General features: G+C 42.2%; 1 protein-coding gene across 3 annotated transcripts in view; it reads right to left on the bottom strand.

The window, feature by feature from the left end:
- erbin (erbb2 interacting protein) overlaps window positions 1-22,572 on the bottom strand; it is a 65,854-nt gene extending 43,282 nt beyond the window's left edge. For 2 of the 3 annotated variants that reach the window (XM_017488667.3, XM_017488669.3), the window contains exons 1-2: window positions 22,008-22,572; window positions 8,835-8,921 (exon numbers count right to left, since the gene is read on the bottom strand). The gene's annotated coding sequence lies outside the window, so the exon portion shown is untranslated. The remainder of the gene's footprint in view (window positions 1-8,834; window positions 8,922-22,007) is intronic. The other variant, XM_017488668.3, reaches the window with a different exon arrangement.
- Window positions 22,573-23,527: the final 955 nt, after the last annotated feature.

Genomic DNA, 23,527 nt, shown 5'->3' with positions numbered 1-23,527 from the left:
TTGCAGGAGAGACGGTAAAGGAGACACTACACTGCATGATTAATGCAACACTACGAGATACGAGATCTCCATGACGACACATGCATTACCCATAAGGCAATGTGAGCTATCCACTTCTCAAGAACCACACAGAACAGGGAGGGTGAAGACTAACGCTGCTTCATGTGTCTCAGAGGAAAGAGCTATCCACCCTCTTCTGCATACCTCAGCTCACAGACGCTCATGATTGGCTAGAGTCACTGTGATTGACAGGGGACAGTATGCCCCTCCCACCCAGAAAGCATGGACAATTTTGCTCTCCTTGACTTCTGGCTACAGACAACTGTGGCATCATCGAGATTCGAATCTGCGATCTTAAACACTTCCAGTGAACGGTTGTATTTTACTGAAGAGAACGCAGAGGAGAGTTTTCCTTTCTCTGGTTGCTGGACGAGTGAATTTTAAATAAACAAACAAAAACTTCTAGTGATGATGATATCAACCGCTACTGGGAAGTTGCGTCTCAGTGGTTGCAGCTTGGAGCGACTGCTCAGAATGTTGTGAGTTCAAGCCCTGTTACTGACACTACTGAGTCCTGAACCTACAACTGCTCACGTTCAGGTAAAGAAGCAGATAAATGGTGAGTTTCCCCTCACCACCGTGTCCTCCGGCTTTCATTTAAAATTTATATTCGGAATTTATATATTTCTGTAACGCTGCTTTGGGACAATGTTTACCGTTAAAAACTCTACACACATAACACTGAACTGAATAAAATGAGTAAACGCATACACTGGTCCTGAACACAGACTACTGATCTGGACACCTCCGATTAGAGTCAACTCCAAGCAACAAATAACACAACACACACAGAGTCGGCCTGCGAGTGTGGAAATCCTGTCATCTGTACTCACGCTCTCTCGCTCAGAGACTGTTTGGAAACAAAAGTTTCGACACAACAACTCTAACATCATGGCAGAAAAGTGTGCTGGATTAATTTCACTGTAATTAAAACAATAAAAAGAAGAAATGAACCACTTTGTTTTTCTGTGTAAATGTGAGGAACCATTTTTTGGAGACAGGAAATTATCACTTATAATCCAAAACTCATTAAAGGCATTAAACCTCACACTGTACCACTGACTGCATCAAACTGGTGTGTGTGTGTAATAGTTCGGAGACAGGATATGGTGGCAGGAAGTTGAACCAAATTCATACAAGCCGAGACACACACAGGTTATTTTCCCCGACGCTGCAGTGATCGGAGTTTGAGTGACAGGACGTGAGGTTCCGTTCAGCTCTGACTGACACGCTCATAAATAACGCAACAATTATACAATGCATGACAGGGAGCAATAATAAACAAGATGTCTGTAGTTGTGCGTGTGTGAGAGAGTGTGTGTGTGTGTGTGTGTGTGTGTGTGTGTGTGTGTGTGTTCTAAACTAAACGCAGTAAACTGAACAGCTCGGCCGTGGCGGTGCAGAGACGGACAGGAAGTGAGATCGGTCAGTAGTAACGCCGCTCCGGTGTTATTGAGTGTTATTGAGACGTTGACACGGTGCCAGGAGGCGCCTGCTGAGAAGAGCCATATTGTACTGCAGGAAGTGAGACGCCTTGTTGTGAGACACACAGACAGAAGGTTTAGCGAGACAGAAGTCAGGCCCGACAAATTAATTCCATTCAAGGTGAACAAGACAGAAGCTCCTGCTTTTCTGCTCCTGAGGAGCCGAGTGTGGCGTGGGAGCGGTGGAAACCCCCCTCCCTCTGTCCGTCCGGGACAATAACCAAAAGCACACTAGCGCAGGTCTCGGGCAGACGGCGGCGAGATCGTGAAGACAGCGACGGGGGATTAAGTGGAGGAAAAACAGAAGCTTGTGGAACGAGTACTGGGAAACATCTCCAGTCTCACGACACCGTAAACACTTCCACACAGCACTCCGGGTTCCTTTCATCTCGGCCCCGGATCCAGCCGTGGAACCGAGCCCGTGTCGCCTCTTTCCAACACAAAGTGCCAGCGCATGTAAACACTCCCAGTGTCAGACCAAACGCCTGGTGTGTATTACAGCGTTACTCAACACAGGAAACTGCACAAACAGGCTCACACGCTAACGTGGGGTTCTACCTGCTTATCTAACGCATCTAATGTTAGCAGTGTACAGAGGGTGGTTGTCATGGCAACATTACATGCTGACCAGTTTGGCTGCTAATGGAATCACTAAGTGAGATCACGTTAATGATCGTACAGTTAACTGTGATGGAGGGGAGAACAGGTCAGTGGGGGCGGGGTTCAGAATTTGCATATTCATATATATTCATGGAGAGACTGGTGTTTTTAATGAAGTCAAACTTAGAGGTGTTTTGCATACACACGCGCATACACACGCGCATACACACGCACGCACCTCAGCACTAAGGATGGAGCAGGAACAGGGATGGACGAGCAGCTCGGCTCTGAGAGACGTATGTAATTTATGGGTTTGTAGAAACTCCATCAGCGGCAGAGAGCGCACACGGCCGAGACGCTCGCCCAGACGCCGAGACGCTCGCCCAGACACTGAGAAACACCTTTTCTCATAAACACCTTTTTAAATCATGGGTTTAAAAAGATTGATTGAGCACGTGGAGTATTTCCTTCTGTTATATTTTTACGAACTCTTGCTGCTTTTAAAACAACATTATTTTCATCATCGGGAACAAACAAGAGACTCGGTATATTTTCATTAAGACTAGGACGATGCAAGAAGGAGAATTCTCAGTCTATAAGGAATATGAAATCAAGTGAGAATTTATTCCACTTTACTGCGGGGAAAGAAATAAAACTAATCTCAAATATTATTCTTCTGACTTAATTCAATTATTTTCCTCTAGCCGCACATCCCCAAGTGTTTTACTCCTCTTTTACCACAGCAATGTTTCTTCATCAAAATGATAGGTTGTAATATTTGTCCGTATAGTTACATTTAATGTGGGTGAAACGAGTTAGTCGTATGTTTTTCTCCACACGGACGTCCACAGTGCTGCAGGAGCAGTTTGGGAAGATGATCTCGGTGACTTAATGTCTTGTAAGGACATGTGATGGCTCTCACTCTCTCAGGATGATTGACAGGACAGAATTACAGAGTGGAATTAGTCATGATGAGCACGGTGAGAAACACACCGAGAGAGAGATATCCGAGTAACAGAGATGACAACACGACCCGAACAGGCGGAGATATGAATCATATCTCACTGACGTGAAAGAAAACATCAAACAAAATCAAACAGCACGTCTGCCAAACCAGGAAGAGAGGAAAGAAAATATTACACCTCTCACCACATTTATCCTGTGCTCTGTTCAACACACACACACACACACACACACACACACACACACACACACACACACACACACCACTGCTCAGGACAACACTGCAGTCAGAGAAACCGTGACCCGATCTATTCATGACTTCAGATGGAAGACTAACACAGTAAATCATTTACACCGGTGTCTGTGAGCGTTCAACTCAAGTCAATCTCATTTTATAGCGTTGTACTGAAATATATAGCAGTTTTTTATCATATATACATACATATCAGTGATATGAGAATTAAATTGCGATCACAGAAGTTAACGCAAAATCAAGCAAACTCCACAACATTCTGAGGAGCGTCCATTTTTATAATTTTTTTAAAAAAGTACCATAGATTCTGTGCAGATTTGGGTCGAGATACGTCACGTGACGTCATCACAACACGCATTCAGCTAAAGCTCTCTTCGATTCACGTGTGTCGAACATGAGTAGAGCTAAAGCCGTGTTCGTCTGAGGTAAATTTTGAGAATCCTAAAAGATTTCTATAATCCTAAACTAAAATCTGTAGTCTTTGATGGCTAGTTTGACGCGTTCCCTGACAGCTGATGGGGATTAACGGCCGAGGAGACCAAATTTTTCCTCCGATTAAATTCAGGCCATGTCAGAAGATTTGAGGCAGTCCTGTAGCATGGCTCCTCCTACTCCGTACGAATCTTCTCACGTGCATGCGTGTGTTTTTCACGTCTTGACTGTCGTACAGTCCGACATTACTGGCGACTGAGATCCTACAGCATGACGAGACTTACGGCAGGGATCAGGTCTGTACAGTCTGACCAGCAGCAGTCTAGAAGGAGTATTAAAAACCACACAGTGTGCACCTGGGGTAAAGGATCTCATTTACCGACACACGTCACTGTGAAAGACAACACCGTGCAGAACAATTTCATACGATTGCGACTTCACCAAATCAAGTAGCGAAAAAGCCGCAACAAAACCAAGCATCAACAATCATAAAAAACTCCTGTAAATGCAGGAGGGACTGATTAGTATTGCCTGAACACACCTACACACAGAAGCTCAGCTCAGATCTACACCAAGTACCGAGCTAGTTAACGCTAGTCCTGCTGAGGACTTGCCTGTAACGGGTGCGTTTAGCTCGTTAACTTTCTTCAGATTAGTATTGAGTGGACGGCGTCTGTTTGCGCAGCACCTCGGCTTTCAGCGCCACGACGTCCTCGATGTTGTAATCGACGTAACGTTTACGTCCTGAACGTTTCCACAAACTACCAAAGACGTAATCATCAGTATATCGGGTGTATACTGTACTTTTGTGTCCAGTGTGTTTATAAATCAGCTGCTTCTTGAGTTTAATATCTGTATGAAAGTGTGATATAGTTTAAGAGTGTATCACCCAGACGTAGCGCTGCGCATCACCCAGACGTACCCAGGCGTGCGTACAGCAGCTGGAGTTTGTAGATAAGATGCTGTATGATTAGCAGATTTGTGTTCTCTCCACGTGACGTCAACGATTCCTTCTCACTTCATGTTTGTCCTTGGAGGAGATGTCCACAGCCACAGCAGCAGACACGACTGATACGACTGATTCGACTGATACGGCAGTGTTGTTATGCAATCTGCTCTGTGCACATCCCCTCCATCACCACCCCATATCATCCGCTCACACTTCCTCATGAGGACTGGTACTACCCGACCCATAGCACACCGGAAACAGGACTGTAAATCAGTGCTCACTTCTGTGTGTGTGTGTGTGTGTGTGTGTGTGTGTGTGTGTGTGTGTGTGTGTGTGTGTTCTCTCACTGTCAGAGCACTGCTAGTTTACAGCACTAGCATGGAAAATGTACAGTTCCTTTATCGTGTCCTTGTATTTATTTAATTATTTATTCCGAAAGTAAATAAATGACAGTAAAGCAGTCCGATTGGGAAGACGCACGGATTATGTGGCGAAATTCGGATATTTCTCAGATGTGTTATTTGTACTAAATGTAAGATGAAAAGGAGAAACATGACGCATAACGTGTATTAAAGATTTAAAATGTTACTTTGGAAACAGGTTTTCTAAACTTCCCCTCCAAAAGGTCTTCCAGAATTTCCCAGGTTTTAAAACGCATGCCTTTAAATTCCAGATGTTCCAGTTATAGTATATCTTTTGCTGAAATGTGTGGTGCTGTTGTGATTGATCATTGCTTCATGTGAGCAGTAGCAGTGACACCATGTGAAAGCACGAGGACTTTGGTTCTGCTCTGGAGGAATTTTGGTGTGGCAGCACGGCTGTAGGCAGATGGCGAGTACGGCAGGCGCTAGCGTGTGTACAGCCCTGGAGCGTCAGTGTTGGTCCGGTGTGAGACTGGGAGGGAGTCTCTCACTCGAGTGAACCCACTGACCGTAAACATGTCCCACTTAAACGCCTGCCATCTGCCTGTCTAAATCCATAAAGACTCGCAGCAGGAGCCTGGACGAGGAAAAAAAGCCCAAAAGGAAAAGCTGTCGGTGCCAAGAGAGGGTCATGGGATACAGTAAACAGCGTATGCGATCAGAGTGGACACCCGCTGGACTTCAGGACATTCAGGAACGCTCACTGCTCCTCAGTCAGTTCTCACTTTCAGGCTGGGAGAAGAACCGTTAAGTGCTGATAGTTTCCGGGTAGAACCTCGCTGCCAAGCACGAAGCCTTGCCAAAACACTTCACAGATCCATGGTGATGCGCGGCCAAAGTCCCGGCAAAACAACAAGGCAGACTGTTTACGTAACGCGCTCGGGACCTGGCAACCCCGCAGAGTCACTAACGGACCAATCACTCATTAAAGCTTCAGCAGGAGGAGCAAGAGCTGCCACACTGCTGTTTAAAAGATCATAAATAAGAGTTTTGTTTATGGATAAAGGGGGCATTTACTAATGTCATCTTTTATTGTTGCACTGCATTGAGAGAGAGAGCGAGAGAGCGCAGGGTTAACTGCACTGTAAATGTAGCCTGTAGGAAAACAAATCTTTCATCACTGACTTGTCCATAAATGGTGCTGGATCTGTGTGTGTGTGTGTGTGTGTGTGTTCTAAACACTGAAAAGTTTTCTTTATTGAAAGTTAATGAGATGTGAACAAATTCTGGCAAAAATCTAAACATAATCAGCCAGATTCTCTCCTCACCATGATCACAACCAATCACGTCTCATAAACAAATATAAATATCTTAAATACCCTCAGAGTTATCCAGTATCACACCGAACCAGTATCTAAACCAGTATCACACCGAACCAGTATCTAAACCAGTATCACACCGAACCAGTATCTAAACCACTATCACACCGAACCAGTATCTAAACCACTATCACACCGAACCAGTATCTAAACCACTATCACACCGAACCAGTATCTAAACCAGTATCACACTAAATTGGTCATAAACAACAATCACTCCTCAGATGATCCTTCGCTGTGGAGTCAGTCTGATCTACACCTCTCTGATCTGATGTCTAATCAAAAATATGAAATCTGATGTTTAATGTGATGTATTTACTACACAGCCCCGACCCTGCAGTAGTGGAGGAGTGTGTGTGTGGAACCCCCTGCTGTGCCCCGTCTAACGTCCCTCAGAGACACGAGACTGTACTCCTCCTCTCCTCAGTCCTGCTGTCAGAAAACTCACATTTCACATGTAAAACCTGACGGTTCACATTTCTCATCTCAGAGGCACAGAGTTTAGAGGCACAGAGTTTAGAGGCACAGAGTTTAGAGGCACAGAGTTTAGAGGCCGGAGTTTAAAGCGAGCGTTAAACTGGTGAGTCCAATCACGACGGCTCTAACGGAGGCCGTGTTCATGCACTGTTATGTCTGAGCTCGGCGACTCACGACCTCCGCTAGCCGGCTGAGTTATGACTCATAATGCTGATGACGCTCCTGGGACACGACCACGGCTATATCTAGTACCTGATTTTCCCCCTCATGTCCAATGTGTCTAGCAGTTGTGTGAGAAAATGTGAGCTCGATGGACAAAGCTTGCAGGAAGGAAAGTCAGGGGAGCAGAGAGAAGGAGGGAGTGAGAGACGGAGTGAGAGAGGGAGTGGGGGGCGAGCCGGCTCAGTGTCTGGAATTCCTCAACGGGTTAACCGGACGACTCCAGACGGAGGCAGGGCTTTTCACAAAACCTAGCCATGAGCTCCGGTTTACAATCGGCGCAAAACAGAGGTGCATATGTAATTTGTACCTCTGTACTTATTCATTCATTCAACTAAAAAACAGGATGTAAACACCAGAGATCACATCCTCCTCATCAGATTAATAATCTTTTTATAATCCTATATACACACACACACACACACTAATACACAACTCCACTCGGAGGACGTACAGACGATCTCCTGAGCGAACGTCCGGTACACAAAATCTGTAGCTTAACCTTCATAAAGAACAGATCATCACATACACACTGCACTCTGACTAAACATCCACGGTATGCTTGGACTTCCTGTTCAGGAATGAAGGTTTACACAACATGTACTTATGGTCGTGACCACTCGAGCGTGGAGAGCAGAGCGAGTGCGCGTTGAGTACAAGCAGCACACACGCACAGTCGACCGCTCGGTTTATTAAAACAGATCCAGCTAACGGCACTGACTCTCGCGGTTCTGATCCTTCAGCTTTTTATTACACACATCAAACAGCTGCACAGTAAAAGCAAGCGTGTGGAGCACATGTGTAGTGATGGAGCCTGGAGGATAATATAACCTCTCTGATATACCGAGTCTCGCAGTCTCAGTCTCGCACGGGAAACACCTGGCTGCGTTACCGTGCAAATCTGTGCATCGAGCGTGTCACTGAGGCTCACGGGAGAGGAAAACAGAAAGGGGAGAAGTCATGTGCTGGATTTAAACCCTCATGACAAGCTCTGGGGTAAGGAGGAAAAATCACAGGTTAAATCATTCCCCATATTCAGGAGCTGCTTCTGTTCTCCACTGTTGCTTCTGCTCACGTGAATACGTTTTCTTCTCGTCAGCAGTGGGCGTGGCCAATCAGCGTGAGTGTAACCTCAAATAACGAACTAATTTTCCCAGAAATCAGTTCTGATTGGCTGCCTGTCACTGTGATGAACCATTAACGGAGTTCCATGTACCTGTTCTTCATGAAACACTCGTAATGAGAGTCATTGATTTTATTTGTTGATAGTTTTTGATTACTCCATTTACATCCCAATAATGCAAAGACTAGCTAGTAAACTGCTAGAACACTTCCTGTTGCTGAACATCTGGTAAAGATACTGGGTATTTACACTAGTTATATTACATACTGCAGTATGCTGCGAAAATAAATGACTCTTATGAAGGCAGTCCGTTGAGTGTCCATGCGCAAGAGCGTCAATACAGCACTCGTTTTTTTTAAAACATGATCCCCAGGACCCGCCAAAGGACCCGCCCCAGGGGGACAGAGTCTCACACAATCCTGTGGGAAACACTGCACATGGAGGCTGCTCTCGGTTAAACTGGAGACCCAGGACTTTTATAAAGTCACCCTTGTGCACAGAGACCACAGGATAAAGACATAAAGCTCTCTTACCTTCTCATTTATGAGCCACGTCTCAGGATCTCACTCAGCAGATGAAGAGACATCAAACAGGGGTGGATAAATAAGCAGCCCGGGCACCTGAGAACAACACATTTGGGTTATTATTCGGGTGAAATTTAGGGAAATGTTTAACAGGTGATGTGATGGAATCATTTCATTATGATAAATTTAGTCAGATATGATTGTAGTGTGATAACTGATTCTGTAAGAGCTGGGATTGTAAATAAAGTTGATGAAATGCCACTCCACATCCTGTCACCTGTTCCTCATTACAGCATCATTATATTTATTTTTATTACACGTTATTGAACGTCACCGTGTGAAGGGAGCGTTAGACAGGCAGAACACAAGCCCTGTGATTCCTACACCGGGTAGAAATTGTTCACTCTGATATGTGCTGTATGTTGGAGTCCAGACTGCAGAGATTAAGTGCTGTGACGTGTTCACGTGTTCACGTGTTTTATGTAACAGGGTGAAAGCTTGAACACGGTTCTGACACATGGGAGGACGGCTGGAAAATCCACTGCGCATGCTTTAGGTCTTAAACACACCAGCGCTGATAAAGACACATTCCAGAGCTCATATTTTCACAAGCCTCCATGATCTGTGTGTGATCCTGCAACAGCACATTGTTGGCTGGAGCACAGGTGAAAGGTCACGGCACACGCTCCAAGCTCATCCCCCAGAGGCAGAGGAATCAAACTCAGGGCTTTCTGCTGTCTGAGCAGAGACGCTGAGAGAGGAGACGAGAGGAGAGAGGGGAGGAGAGAGGGGAGGAGAGAGGGGAGGAGAGAGGACTCACAACTAGATGTGTGTGTGTGTGTGTGTGTGTGTGTGTGTGAGAGAGATGGAGCAGAGTTACTGTTACCACCCTGAAGGTGATTATATTAAGTGTTTTATTCCTCTTACACCACAGCACCTTACCAATTTTAATTTTTTTAAGAACAGCCGCCAACATTTACTTCCTATCCATTTATAGTTATGTTTCTGAAACGAGTTAGTTCCTGTTCTCACTTTCGTTAAAGCAGCTATAAACACTTGTTCTCTCTCTTTCCTGCCCCGCTCCCTCCCGCCCCGCTCTTCACGTTAATCAGACAGTAAAACGCAGTGTGTGGTGCTCGTGAGAAACAGTAATGTAAACTCTGTCCGGAAGATCTTAAAGTTCCAGCTTCACCTCTGACAGTTACACAGCGCTGACACTGGAGACTCCTTCCACACACGTTCCAGAAACACATTTATCTTTACAGAAAACTTCACCATATCAATGACTAATAACAGGTTTCTTTAATAAATAAAATAAGCTACCAGAGTCAAAACTTTAAGGATAGATTTCAGCTAAAACAAAAATATTCCCAATATTACATTTAATTATCTGTGGTACAAGTAGAAATGTATTTATTAGAAACTTTTTTGAGACTTGATAAATCAATGTAAATAATGAATTGGCAGGGTGTTGAGTGTGAATGTGAGCGTGATAATGGGATGTTTCTGATGTTTAATAACAGACAGGTTTATTACACGTCGGGAACCTGACTCGCAGAACCCTGTTCTCAACAAGAACCTGATGTTCTCGTGTTTCCTGGAGGCAAAAAGTGTACGAGAGATCAGACACCGTGTCTGAGTGTTCAGTAGATTTTCCAGCAGTGTTTCTCAGCAGGTGTTGGCAGTTCTCAGAGTGATATCGCTGATTCAGTGTTTAGTCTCACAGAAGGTGTAAGCGCGACTCTGCGTTGTGGATTAAAACCACAGCACATGGCAGCAAAAAGTCACACAGACAGCAAGAGAGACAGACAGATGAGCTGCTAAATGGTTCACAGAGGCAGCATCACCACCTGGGTAAAGCTGGGTAAATCACCATCATCACCTGGGTTAAACGTTTACACAGGAAATAAACTTCTATAAAAATTATATTTCAAATATAGTTCATTATGAATTCAGTGTGTGTGAGACAGAGAGAGAGAGAGAGAGAGAGAGAGAGATAGCTCAGGAGTGGGTAGAAATGATGGTTCACGAATCGCTTATTTAATACACTTCATCTTTTTATGTATTTAACACCTGTACATGTTTGAGGAAGATGACGGGTACATTTATTATCCTTATATCGGTATTAGAGTATTTTATATATCTGTATCATTTTATTTTCTTTAGAGAAGTTCCTGAACTAAATAAATCAGCACACTGACCCCAGATCAGATGTAAAGAGGGTCTGAACCCTTGGTGCATCAATAACCCCGGACCTCGGTGTGAAGCGGTCCATCAACATTCCTGCAGAACTATCATCTCACTTTAACCTGTCCTCATGTCATCAGTGTGTATATTTTTTATATATATATATATATATATATATATATATATATATATATATATATATATATATATATATATATATATATATATATATATATATACACACACATACACACACACACACACACACACACACAAAAAAGTACTGATCCGATACGCAAGATCGGAATCGGACCGGCACAAAATGGTGGATCAGAGGAGGAAGAGGAAGAAAACAGAACGATGTAGATCCGATCCTGTGATGAACCGTAAAGACTGGAATTGAATTTGGAGAATTGTGGAACTGGAAATGTTTACATACAGTATAAAAACATTTATAAAAAGATTAGTAAGTGAATTTATTTATCCAAGTCTACATTTTCAGCTACATATTTCTCCTGTGTTGTTTTCAGTATCAGTATAAATATTTAGTTTACAGCACAATCCAGGTTAAATGAGAAGTTTTTAAGCAGACAGTTAGCATGTTAGCCAGGCTAACGCAGTTAGCACTACACTTAATTCATTAATGATCCCAAATGAAGGCAGAGAGACAGGAGAGACTCTCACTTCAGAGAGACGTTATCTGGATGACCTCTGACCTGTGAGTTTACGAGCCTCAGTCCTGTAAGACAGGAGATAACACGGCGTCTTCGAGCAGTACAATCTGTTTGTTTTTTTTACACAGGGGTCTCCTGTATCACCAGAGCAACAGGTCAAAACCCATACAGCTGCAGATAAACCATAAATGTGGGCACCTCTGAATTGATGTCATGCCAGGAACAACCTCTGAACACACACACACACACACACACACACACACACACACACACACACACACACACACGGAAACACTCGCATGATAATGTCTGACTCACAGCTACAGATTCCAACAGGAACAAGTACGGATTCTCGACTGCGACACGACGTGAAAATATTCATACGATGATCAGGTTCAGGTTAGGCAGCGTCTCATGATCCTGACACCGTCAGTCATTCTCACAACAGCACGTGGACTGAGGGAAAATAAATTCCAGGTAAAGAATAACCTGAAGAGAAACATAAACGCTACAAGCTCTGTTCGCAATGACAATAATGGAACAGCGCATCATAAAATCTCCAAAAACACGCAGTAAAAACTTACACGCTCAACTGAAGCGGATCAGTTTTTTATAAAACAATAAAGCATATATATAAATAAAGAAAGAAAGAAAGAAAGAGAGGAACAGGATTTTCTTTTGGTGAGAAAGCGTTAGCAGATTATTAACACGTGTAAGCTGATGTGAGGAATAAATCTAACTCTGTTATTATTACTGGATAGATGGGACACTGTTCAGAGGACGATGCTGAGCCTTTATCATCAGACGCTGGGATTTCTGTGATGTGGTCTGATAATACAGATCCGATACGGAGCAGGTCTTAATCTCAGTCATTTGGATGTTTCAGTATGAAGTCGTACTGCTGCGTCACGAGCGCCATTTCAGTCGAGAGAGAGTGAGAGTGAGAGTGTGTGTGTGTGTGTGTGTGTGTGTGTGTGTGTGTGTGTGTGTGTGTGTGTGTGTGTGTGTGTGTGTGTGTGTGTGTGTGTGTGTGTGAGTGAGTGAGTGAAGAGCAGCCTGGAGCACAGGATGATGACGGGCCCAGAGCTGACCATCAGTAACACTGTGTCCTCAGTCTCAGAACACACACACACACACACACACACACACACAAACACACACTAACATTTAAACCTATTTATGAAGCTGCGGCTGACTTATTTGAACAATGTTTATTTTTAGACGTTATAGAATGAAGGTCAGGAGTCAGAGAACACCACAGTGATGTGAAACACACCCTACACCAGACAGTTCCTAAACCAGGGGTCACGTGGGGTCGATCGATTTACAGACGGGGCCGTGAGGGAAGCACACACACTTCTATTTTGTTAATTTATATCAGTAATATGGAAGACGGATTTTGCACGATAATATTTTGAAACATTACCGAGAGTCACTTTTAGACAGGCCACGCTTTAATAAATGAATTTTGTACGTGTCATTTACGTGTTTTTTCTCACTCTCCTGATACGCTGCGTTACCATATTTGCCAAGTTGCACTTCAGTGATAAAAACGGACAGATTTATGTCCATCTACCTCCACTAACCCTCTCACCTGGCCTTCACTCTGACAGAAAGCTCTGTTCTGTGTACCAACCTTCTGGATTTTCTAGATTGGTAAATACTTTTGGGTTTGTGATTTCAGACACAGATCATGACAACCACCACGATGACTGCGGAACGTTTTGAGAGACACGGAGCTCGTGACTGTTTAATATTTTACAGTTGGACTCAATTCATCAGGGTTCTGACGTGCAATGTAGTGAACGCTGTGTTAAAATCTTCCGGATAAACGGAAGATACGCAGCGAGTTTGTGAACAATGGCACTCGTCCTACTGATTTATCTATTTATTTATTTATTTTCGTTCTCAACAAGGTGGACCTGTTTTTAGTGGGTTTCATCGCCATGGTAACGTACGCTACATGGGTAACCTGCTCCGGAGCGGGTTTCATTCTGCGTAAGATAACTCAAACCCAACTTGGACCAATCAGCTGTGAGCAATGTGATATAAATCGACGCATCAAAGTTAACCCTTTAGTGTTTGTAGGGAAGGCTTCACCGTTTGTGGGGAATCCTAAATAATATGAAGGGCACTTCAAAGGGAAAGGACTTTTAGGGACAGACACAATCCTCCCTTCTATAAAAGATATAGATTTTCAGCACACAGTATAGTTCATCTATGCCGGACTCTTGTGCCTCACATTAAAAATCTGACACGTCGAAGCCACGCCCCTTACTGTACCCCAAACTGTATATAAACGAGTGGTACATATTTAAACGCGGTGACATTCCTGTCTGAATACATGTTCACAAATTGATATACATTTTATTAATATTTAATTGAAATAATTCACATTTATATTAAATTAAATGATATGAAATATGTTGGGCTTGAAAGTTTATTCACATCGTGAGCCTGTAAACGTAAACTTGCGTATTTACACAATCAGTAACGTTCCCGAAGTTTGGCAGCCGCAACCGTGTGAGTTTTGTTGTTCGTGTAGATTTAAATTACTCATATTTCCATATAATAATCTCTTGCTCTTCAACCAGAAGTGTACACACACACACACACACCTACTGTCTCCATGTTGAACGCTGTCGGTTGTTTTCTGCACACGTCTGGTGTTTATGTGCGTGCGCTCGCTGAGTAAACTCTGATTCAGGGTTAAAACCTGGGTTTACTGAGAACACTTAACCAGCGCCATGAAACCTGTTACGCTTAGGGTTAGTTAATTAACCCAGGTAAGATTAGTCTGATAAACTTACTCTGTAACACAGTTTGTTCGACTGGCTTGGTGAAACAGGCCTCAGAACTACACACTATAACATGACTTTACATAGGTTCATATAAACACCTGTGTTCCTGTGTAGAAGGAATTCCTGTGTCAGTTTCAGGGTAAGGCGGTGTAACTGAGTTATCAGGATAAACAGGATCAACAGGTACGAATTAAACTCTGCGAATGACAAAACACCACCTGATGACAGTCCGGGAAAACACCACCACATTCACATTCACAAATACACTCAGGATTTGATCCTCAATCCAGAATACTCCCACATATTCCCAAAAACAAAACGGATCTGGGGGAATTTTTATACAAATTTGAGCTTTCTTTGAAGGAATTATTGTTCGTGATCTATTCACAGAAGTGCCATGTTATAGGGCTGAGCGATATGATATGATTACACAGTGATATCGATATCGTAATATTGTATTATCACGGTTCCGGAGTATCACTGTTAAGTAACTGACTCGGAATGAACATATTCCTTGTTTAATACTTCAGTAATGTTTTACTAATACTAATAAATACTAATAAAAAGGTTTTACAGGAAATATCTCCACAACACTGTTTTATTTGGGAAAAATGTCTTAAAGACAATCAAGACAACAATAAAGACAATTTTTCACAGCCTACCAAGGGTGCCAATATTAGTGGAGGGTACTGTGTATGTGTGTATATACACACACACACACACACACACACACACACACACACACACACACACAGCACTGATTTTGAAAAGTTAGACTTTAATAATAATGAAGTATGTTGGGATGTTTCAGGTAAACAACACATTCTCAGACTGTTCCCAAACACATCTTTATAAATGCTCTGAGACTTTGGTTTTTAATGTACATGTTCCACTACTGGATAAAACCTTCCTTTACTCACATTTGTGTATTAACTGTATTTTTTATAAATAAAAACAAAACAAACTAAAACTGAATTGAATTTAGCTGAATTTGTAGTTTTCCAGGTGCATCGAATCTTTTCTGGAGAATCATAACTGAATTTGAATCGTTCTAAACATTTCCAGCGTCTCCGCCGCCTCAGTGGGAACTAGATCCAAAAAGTGAAACCACTCAGGTTTATTACATACATTCATCGTCCACTTTATTAGGAACACCCTAACCTCCGCTCATTCATGCAATTATCCAATCAGCCGATAGCGTAGCAGCAGAAGTGCAGTGTATAAAGCCAGACCAGTTTGAGCTGACAGCTACAGCATCTCAAATAACCACTCTTTACAACCGTGGTGAGAAGAAATGCAGCTCAGAAACCGCAACAAGAGGAATCCGACATGGCTCCAACATCCATACCACCACCAGAGCCACTGAGATGTTTCAGATGTTTGATGTGAACGTTTACTGAAGCTCTTAACCTGTATCTGTACGGTTTTACACACTGTGCTGCTGACACCTGGTTGAATAATCGAATATGAACGAAATCAAGGGTAGAGGTGTTCCTAATAAAATGGACATTGAATATTGTGCATCATGATATACTTTTGACACATCACCTGACGCTACATTACGCTCATCACGTCCGATAGAGTAGCGCACAGGAAGGTCACGTCTGTATGAGTGAATTTAAACAGGCACTTAGAGCTGAAGCAGCCTTTTCCATACAAATGGAAACATTCCATAGCGCTTACGTCTCCCCACACACACACACACACACACACACACACACACACACACACACACGCACGCACGCACGCACGCCTGGTATAACGAAGCTGAAGCGTATTTCCTTACCGGAGCCCTATTGTATCGCAGAAGAGGTTAGATGGAAAAATCTTTTCAGTGCGCAAGAGAACGACTTTAATGCACTTCCACTCTGCTCTACTGTGTGTGTGCGTGTGTGTAAAGACATAAGTGAACCTGTATGTATATATAGACTGTAATTCATTACAGTTAGAGGATGGCTCTAATCAAAAGCCCTATTCAGACGGGATTAAACTGACACGCCGTCCTGATGTCATTTCCTGTTGTACAGGAGCCACTCCGTCCTCCTTTAATAAAATTAATTACAGACCTACTGTTTTCCATCAAACTCTTTATGTTTTAGTCCGGATACATGTGTCCGTGACAATGACGAGATAAATAAATAAAAGATGTCTGACTGCGGCTCCTGCTCGACGTGTTTAGTCTCACGGCGTGTGCATCAGCGACCCTCCACCAGATATTACACACTTCCGGACTCGCCAAAACGAAAAATAGAGCTTTATGGATTTATAGCTGCATATACCTGGTCTGGGGTTAACACTCGGTAAAGCATGGGAAAGCATCTTCAAGAGGAGAGAGAAAAATAAAAGTGAAATAAGAGGCAGTGTCCTGTCTCTACTCAGCACCTCTTTGAACGCCATGTTGCGAACGGAGCGGATCATGTGACCGCGTGGCACATTCAACTTCATAGAAAACACGAATGCCTGAAACTCGCTGCTCCTGTAGTCGTATTACTGTATAAACGTATTACTGACGTCCTGCTGATACAATAATCTGATCCCAATACCACCTACCTTATATTTTACATCCTGAAATAAGTCATTATTAGGACATAGGCCAACATTGAACTTTTTGAAGCTGTGAAGCAGTAAATGAATTTATGTTTAAGTTAATCGATTAAATGATTGGATATTGGCTGCAGCTAATTGACCAAGAACGATCAATTAATAAGCGACGCTGGGTAATTAAAGAATTTCCAACGTTGCACACACTCACTGCTGGGTTTAAAATGCTGCTGGGTCACGCTCATGAACTCGTGTTTATTAAAAACACTGACGGTCAGAAATATTGATAGAATACAGTGTTTAATACGATACAGACAAGACAACAACACCTCAGATCACTTCAGTTACACCCTAAACACAGACTCATACACCACTCCCACATTACCGTAAATAACCTGCTACTGTACAATTAACCTGAACAGTGTGCGCTAATGCAGTGTAATAGCGTATACAGTGATCTAGTGAAGTGCATTAATGTGTAGTGAGAGTAAAGAACCAGTCGATCAGCGTGTAGAACATCAGCGAGGAGTTCTGTTCTCACGGCACACGTGTGAGGGAGTCTGATTAGTGTCTTTATTTTTTCTCCACGCGTTTAAGAGTGAAGTGTAGTACGCACTTTATTTTACACCAATCAACCGTGCGAGCGAATTAACCCACCTAGTAAACAACGTTTATAATAAACACCTAGTAAACACCGTTCCATCAGTTAGATCTGAAACTAAACCTGAAGAAGACACACGTGAGATTTTCTCCTTCAAGCTGGTGAGATGTCTAAAACCATCGACGTGAAGCTTCATGACACAGCGTTGTGTTCAGTAAAGGTCATACCGGGTGTTTAACTAGGATATCTGCGTTATAATGATATTTATTGCCTGATTGGAACTTTTATACATTTATTTTGACATTTCAAAATGTTTCAAAAAGGATTTTGCACACGACAGACAGGTCGTAAAACTGAATTATATCCTATGGCAATGGCAGCTTGGTGGTGCTGGGATTTGAACTCATGACCTTCTGAGCAGTAGTCCAATGTCTTAACCACTGAGCTACCACTACCTCAATACTCAAAGGGTTGGAGATGCTGGGGCTTGAACCCAGGGCTTGAACTCAAACAGTATGGACATGCATCACAACTCTGAAGGTTAAACATAATGCACACCAAACGACAGACAATAAGGAGCAGGGCTTAATTCTTCTCCTGCGTCTTGATCCCTCTTGTCCACTGGACAACTATGAATAACAGAGCTAACAGACAGGAAATGAAATTTTGAGCTATTGATTTGTCCATGGCCAGTTACAGCTCCGTAACTTCATTCACTCAAAGTCTTGTAAAATCTCACATCTATTTCAATTTTAAAGATGAACTCCAAACACAACACACTCGGGTTCTTCCGATTCATTCCCCACACACCCGTCCACCTTTCCTTCTTCTATCACATGACTCATCCCGGTTTTATTTCCTCACCAATTGTTATTCCTGAGTCTATACTTCTCCACATCTCTCTGACGTTTATGAGAGGACAGGAACACACTGCGCATGCTGTGTAGGACAGAAGATCAGGTCAGGACACAGAATACATCACGTGTCTCTGTACTGTGGAAGTTCATCTACTTTATCATGTCATTATAACACAAATGTAAAACTCTGTGTACGGACCTTAAAGCAGATTACACTGGTGTGTCACACTCCATCATAATCACTTAGAACAAATACACTCTCATTTGTGAGCTTAATGAAATATGTACAGGCCACGCCCACTGCAGGAGACAGAAGAGACTGGTCAGTTGCGAGTGTGTAAGTAGCTGCTCTGGGTGTGTGTCCTACATCGGCGGGTGTTTATACTACACATCAGAAAGGCGTACGCTCGCACTGGACACATCTGTGCACATCTGGGTCAGAGCTACGCAGGTGTGTCAGGAAGAGGATGAGGAAGTGAAGAGCGTAAGGCCTGTAGATCCCATCGAACTGTACTGTGCAGAGCTACACGCTGAGAACCATCACTAAAAACATGTTCATGATAAACACAATGAAGTGTTAGAATCGTACTGAAACACTACTCGTGTGTGTGTGCGTGCGTGTGTGTGTGTGAGAGAGATTGATCACTCTTAATAAACTCTCCATGGCAAACACTAAGTTTTTCCAATTATAAGACTGTTTCTTAGTCAACAGTAATTAACACGATCAATCACGGGGGTGCCGTTACAGTAAAATAACACGTGGCACGTGTGGGGTGGGGTGATGAGGGTGGGAACAGTACCGCCGCTTCAAGTTGATTATTTTACCATAACAACACGTCCCAAGATGTTTTATTCCTCTTACACCACAGCATACCAATGACTTACAATCTATTTATTAAAAACCACCACGTCATACTTTTTGTCCGTTTATAGTTACATGAAATGACTTATTTCCTGTTGTCACTTACATTATAGCAGCTAGAAACACTCATTCCCTCACCATCCCGCTCTTTAAAGTAAAGTAAAGTAATGTAAACTCTGTACTGAAGATTTGGGAAAACTTCAAGTTAGAGCTTCACCTCTGACTGTTACACAGCACTGACACTGGAGACTCCTTCCGTACACGCTACATAAACATTTATTCTCCTTACAGAAGTGATGAGGAGCTTACACGTCCCCGTGAACGATCTGTTACTATAGAAACGATAATGTATTAATATAAATGAGAGTGTTAATATAAACCTGCGCTACAGTCAGAGCTGCTGTTATAGAGAATTAATCACCACCTTCTGACCAATCACAGTCCAGCATGACGGGATAACGTTAAACAAACTTATAAACAAAACAACTTCAGCAAATAAATTCACAAGATTACAAAATGGCTTTGTTTATAAATCAGACGCATGTTCTCTGATTTACAGACACTAAGTTATAACATAACCTACATCACTGAACACCTAAAGCTAACGTCCTGATCATAACCATGGTTCAAACTCCCGGTACTGCTCCACCCACACCACTACTCCAGAGTACAACACACATCTCTTTACAAAAATCACAACCAATAACAAACCAGTCGAATGCGTGAAGGGACTTTAACCCCTGAGACACATCCCAGAGATAAAAGGAGCAGAGATAAGGTTAATGACGTTAAGGATTTTATGTCATTAAAGTTTTACAGGTGATGGTAATCTATCCCTGTGGATGTAGAAAGCAGGGATTAGTCATCATTAGGATGAGCATACAAAGTGTCTGTAATCCCTCTGAAGCCCCCTCATCCTATTAGCTATTCCTGAATCGATTCTCCTTGACAACGGACTCAAATTAAATCACCTGGACTTTATATCATCATTTATGTACAGGCAGGAAATAATAACTGCTGTGGAGTGGATAATAAAACAATGAACTAATAAACTCTAAATTAATAAATAAATCTTAATAGCACAATGACGACTGGTGTGGGCAGAGCCGTGGAAGGAATTATAACGTGTACAAAAGCGACAGTGAGTCAAATAAAAGCTTTAAAAGTGCGACATGAATTAAAACGGAATGTATGTTTGTTTTTGTTTAAAGGAATCCAGTAAGCACTGGAAGTACCGGATCTCTCGCGCTGAAGCTGAGATGAGGTAGAAATATGATCCATTTCTGATCTGCAGTGAATAATGAGAAATTAAAAAATTCAGGTTTTCACTTGACAATTAATTTAACGAGCTTAACGTGGAGACTGGTGTTTAAAATACAGAACGTAAACAGGTCTATACCATACAGGTGGAGAGTTTATTCAGTAAACCGTTTTACTCTTTCAGGATTGTTCCTTATCACGCTTTATTCACTTTTATATTTATTAATGATCCGAGGAGATTTTTCTAAATTACTGTAGAGTTTGTCTGAGTTTGTCATCACGACGCACGAGTACAGCTAAAAGCTCTCATTTACCAACAAACATCACAGCAAAAGAGCATGTAGAACTATTTCTAAAAGAACATCGCTGTGTGTGTCACATTGACTACGTTTACATGGACAGCAGTAACCTAATTATTGACCTTACTCTGAATAAGACAATTAATATTGGATTACTGCTGTCCATGTAAACGTACTGAGTGACGCTAAAATCAATTATTCTTTTTCTTTTAACAATGTGATGATAAGACGCTTTAACACAAGTTTATTTTTTTATGATCTTAAAAACAAATAAACATAGAAAAAGTGAAACTATTTTGTAGATGATTATCACCACCACACGGTGAGAAATGCTTGTTTTACATCAGTACGGTGTGGGTAACGGTGACGATATAACAGCCGCAATCACCTACAATCACCAACAATTAACACCGTCACCAACTACACTGCAGCATGTGACTTCATTTTAGTGATCTGATTTTTTCCTCTTTCTAATGGTCCTTGTGTAGACAGAAGCTGTTCGTTCCAGAAGATCCAGTCTGTGGTGTTTAAACAGACAGATATGATCTCAATACACACACAAGATATGTTCTGAACCGGAAATGACGGCAAATAAACTGTAATCTAATTGAGAATGTGCGCTAGGATAAATCCATAATCATCATAATCATCATCATCATAATAATAATAATAATAATAATAATGTGCACATGAATAATGAACACAAAATAATAACATAATTATACCATATTTTACAAAAAATCTGAATTCTGAGGTAAATGTTGAGAGCTGTCATAGTAGCGACACACTGGAGATAATGACAGACAGAAAGTCGCTTCAGTGTGTGTGTGTGTGTTCACATTATTTCTCCTGTTCTGATAGGGAAATACCCCCAGTCTCACTATTCCGAACGAATTTACTCCTAAACCCGAACATAAAATCGACCTAAAAAAGGTGTAACCCTGACAGGATTAGCATGGACTGGCTAACAACAAGGAAGCAGAACACAGAAAAAACACATACACGCACACGCGCGCGCGCACACACGCACGCACGCACAGATCTACCTGAGGGGGAAAATAGCGATTAAAAAATACAATGAGGTATTAATTTAATCTTACCTTTTTGTTCTTCGCCTTTTTGTTTTTATAATGATTTCTTTTATAAAAATGTTTAAATCCAGTCAGGTCAGAAGCATCGCGGTGAGAGAAAGTAGCCGAGTCCGAGTGCTTTCCCTGAGGAGGGATGTTAGCATGCTAAGCTAGCTATCGCTAAATACGAATTAGCTTAGCATTTTTTTCACCTCAGAAAAGAAAGTTAGATTCGGACAAGTTTTCTTCACAACATAAAGATAAAAGATCAAGTTTCTGATCTGTCCTGCAATTCCAGAACAAACACTCAGATAAAAAAATAATAAAAATAGGATAAATGTTAATTAATTTAGGTTAAAGCAGTTTTTTCCCAATGACTGAAATTTAAAAGCAAAAGCACAATAATAAAAAAAAAGCACCAAAATTTAACCGTGTTCCCGCCGCACTCCGGTTTATTCCGCACTCTCAGATCTCACTGATCAAATCTTTAACATTAATTAGTCTATAAAATATCATATATATATATTTACTACAGAGTGAGAAGAGAGCAGCAGAGCTGAACTGCGGCTGAATCAACACTGATGGAGCAGCAGTGCGCAGCTCAAGTACACACACACACAGTGACCCGGACATCAGCAAGGTTGCCAGATCTACTAAAATGGCACGTTACTCAAAAAAAATTACTATGACGTCCCTAATATGTATTTTAGATATTAAAATGAGCATCATACATCGCGTGTAATGACTTATACAGCAAGTTGTTTCCGATCTACTAATCAGACAGACTGAGTGGTGTCTGATTGGACAGCACCGCGACGTGTCACTGCGTGTATCGCTCCGCTCACGTGTTCACCACATAAAATTACAATCCTGGCCATAGTTCGTTACACTGAAACTGTTACTACAGTTACTACGGGCTGTCAGTCAAGCCATGCGTTACTATGGAAACACGCAAAGCTCTACCCAGCGGTGGGTTCTTCGTGAAATATTTCATAAAAATAAAACAATATTTGACCACATTGTGTCTGAAATGTCAGCTCCCCAGTCCACAGACATGCATGGTAGGCTGATTGGCAGGTCCAAAGTGTCCGTAGTGTATGAATGGGTGTGTGATTGTGCCCTGTGATTGAGTGGCACCCCGTCCAGGGTGTACCCCACCTTGCGCCCCATACCCCCTGGGATAGGCTCCAGGTTCCGCGACCCTGTAGGATAAATGGTGTAGAAAATGGATGGATAGATATACAAGTACAAGAGAAGACCACTTCACTAGACACATTTGAGTTATTATAATTCTTTGTATAAGCTATTATATAATGTGAATATTTTCATATAGTTACTATATAATTAACATAGTGCTTTAAATGATCAATCTGAAGCAGCAGTTAACTTCGACTCAAGGAAAAGCACGGACCTGGCAACCCAGAACATCAGGAAAACAGCACCAAAGCAAAATGAAAAAAATAATGAAAAGGGACTGTACTCCAATCTTACACCAAGTGCACTAGACTGGCTGCTGAGCTCATTATACTATACCCTGTGTAGGGCGCCTG

Source organism: Ictalurus punctatus, chromosome 16 (assembly GCF_001660625.3).
Source record: "Ictalurus punctatus breed USDA103 chromosome 16, Coco_2.0, whole genome shotgun sequence".
NCBI classification, from domain to species: domain Eukaryota; kingdom Metazoa; phylum Chordata; class Actinopteri; order Siluriformes; family Ictaluridae; genus Ictalurus; species Ictalurus punctatus.
This window is presented reverse-complemented; position numbering and strand designations above follow the sequence as displayed.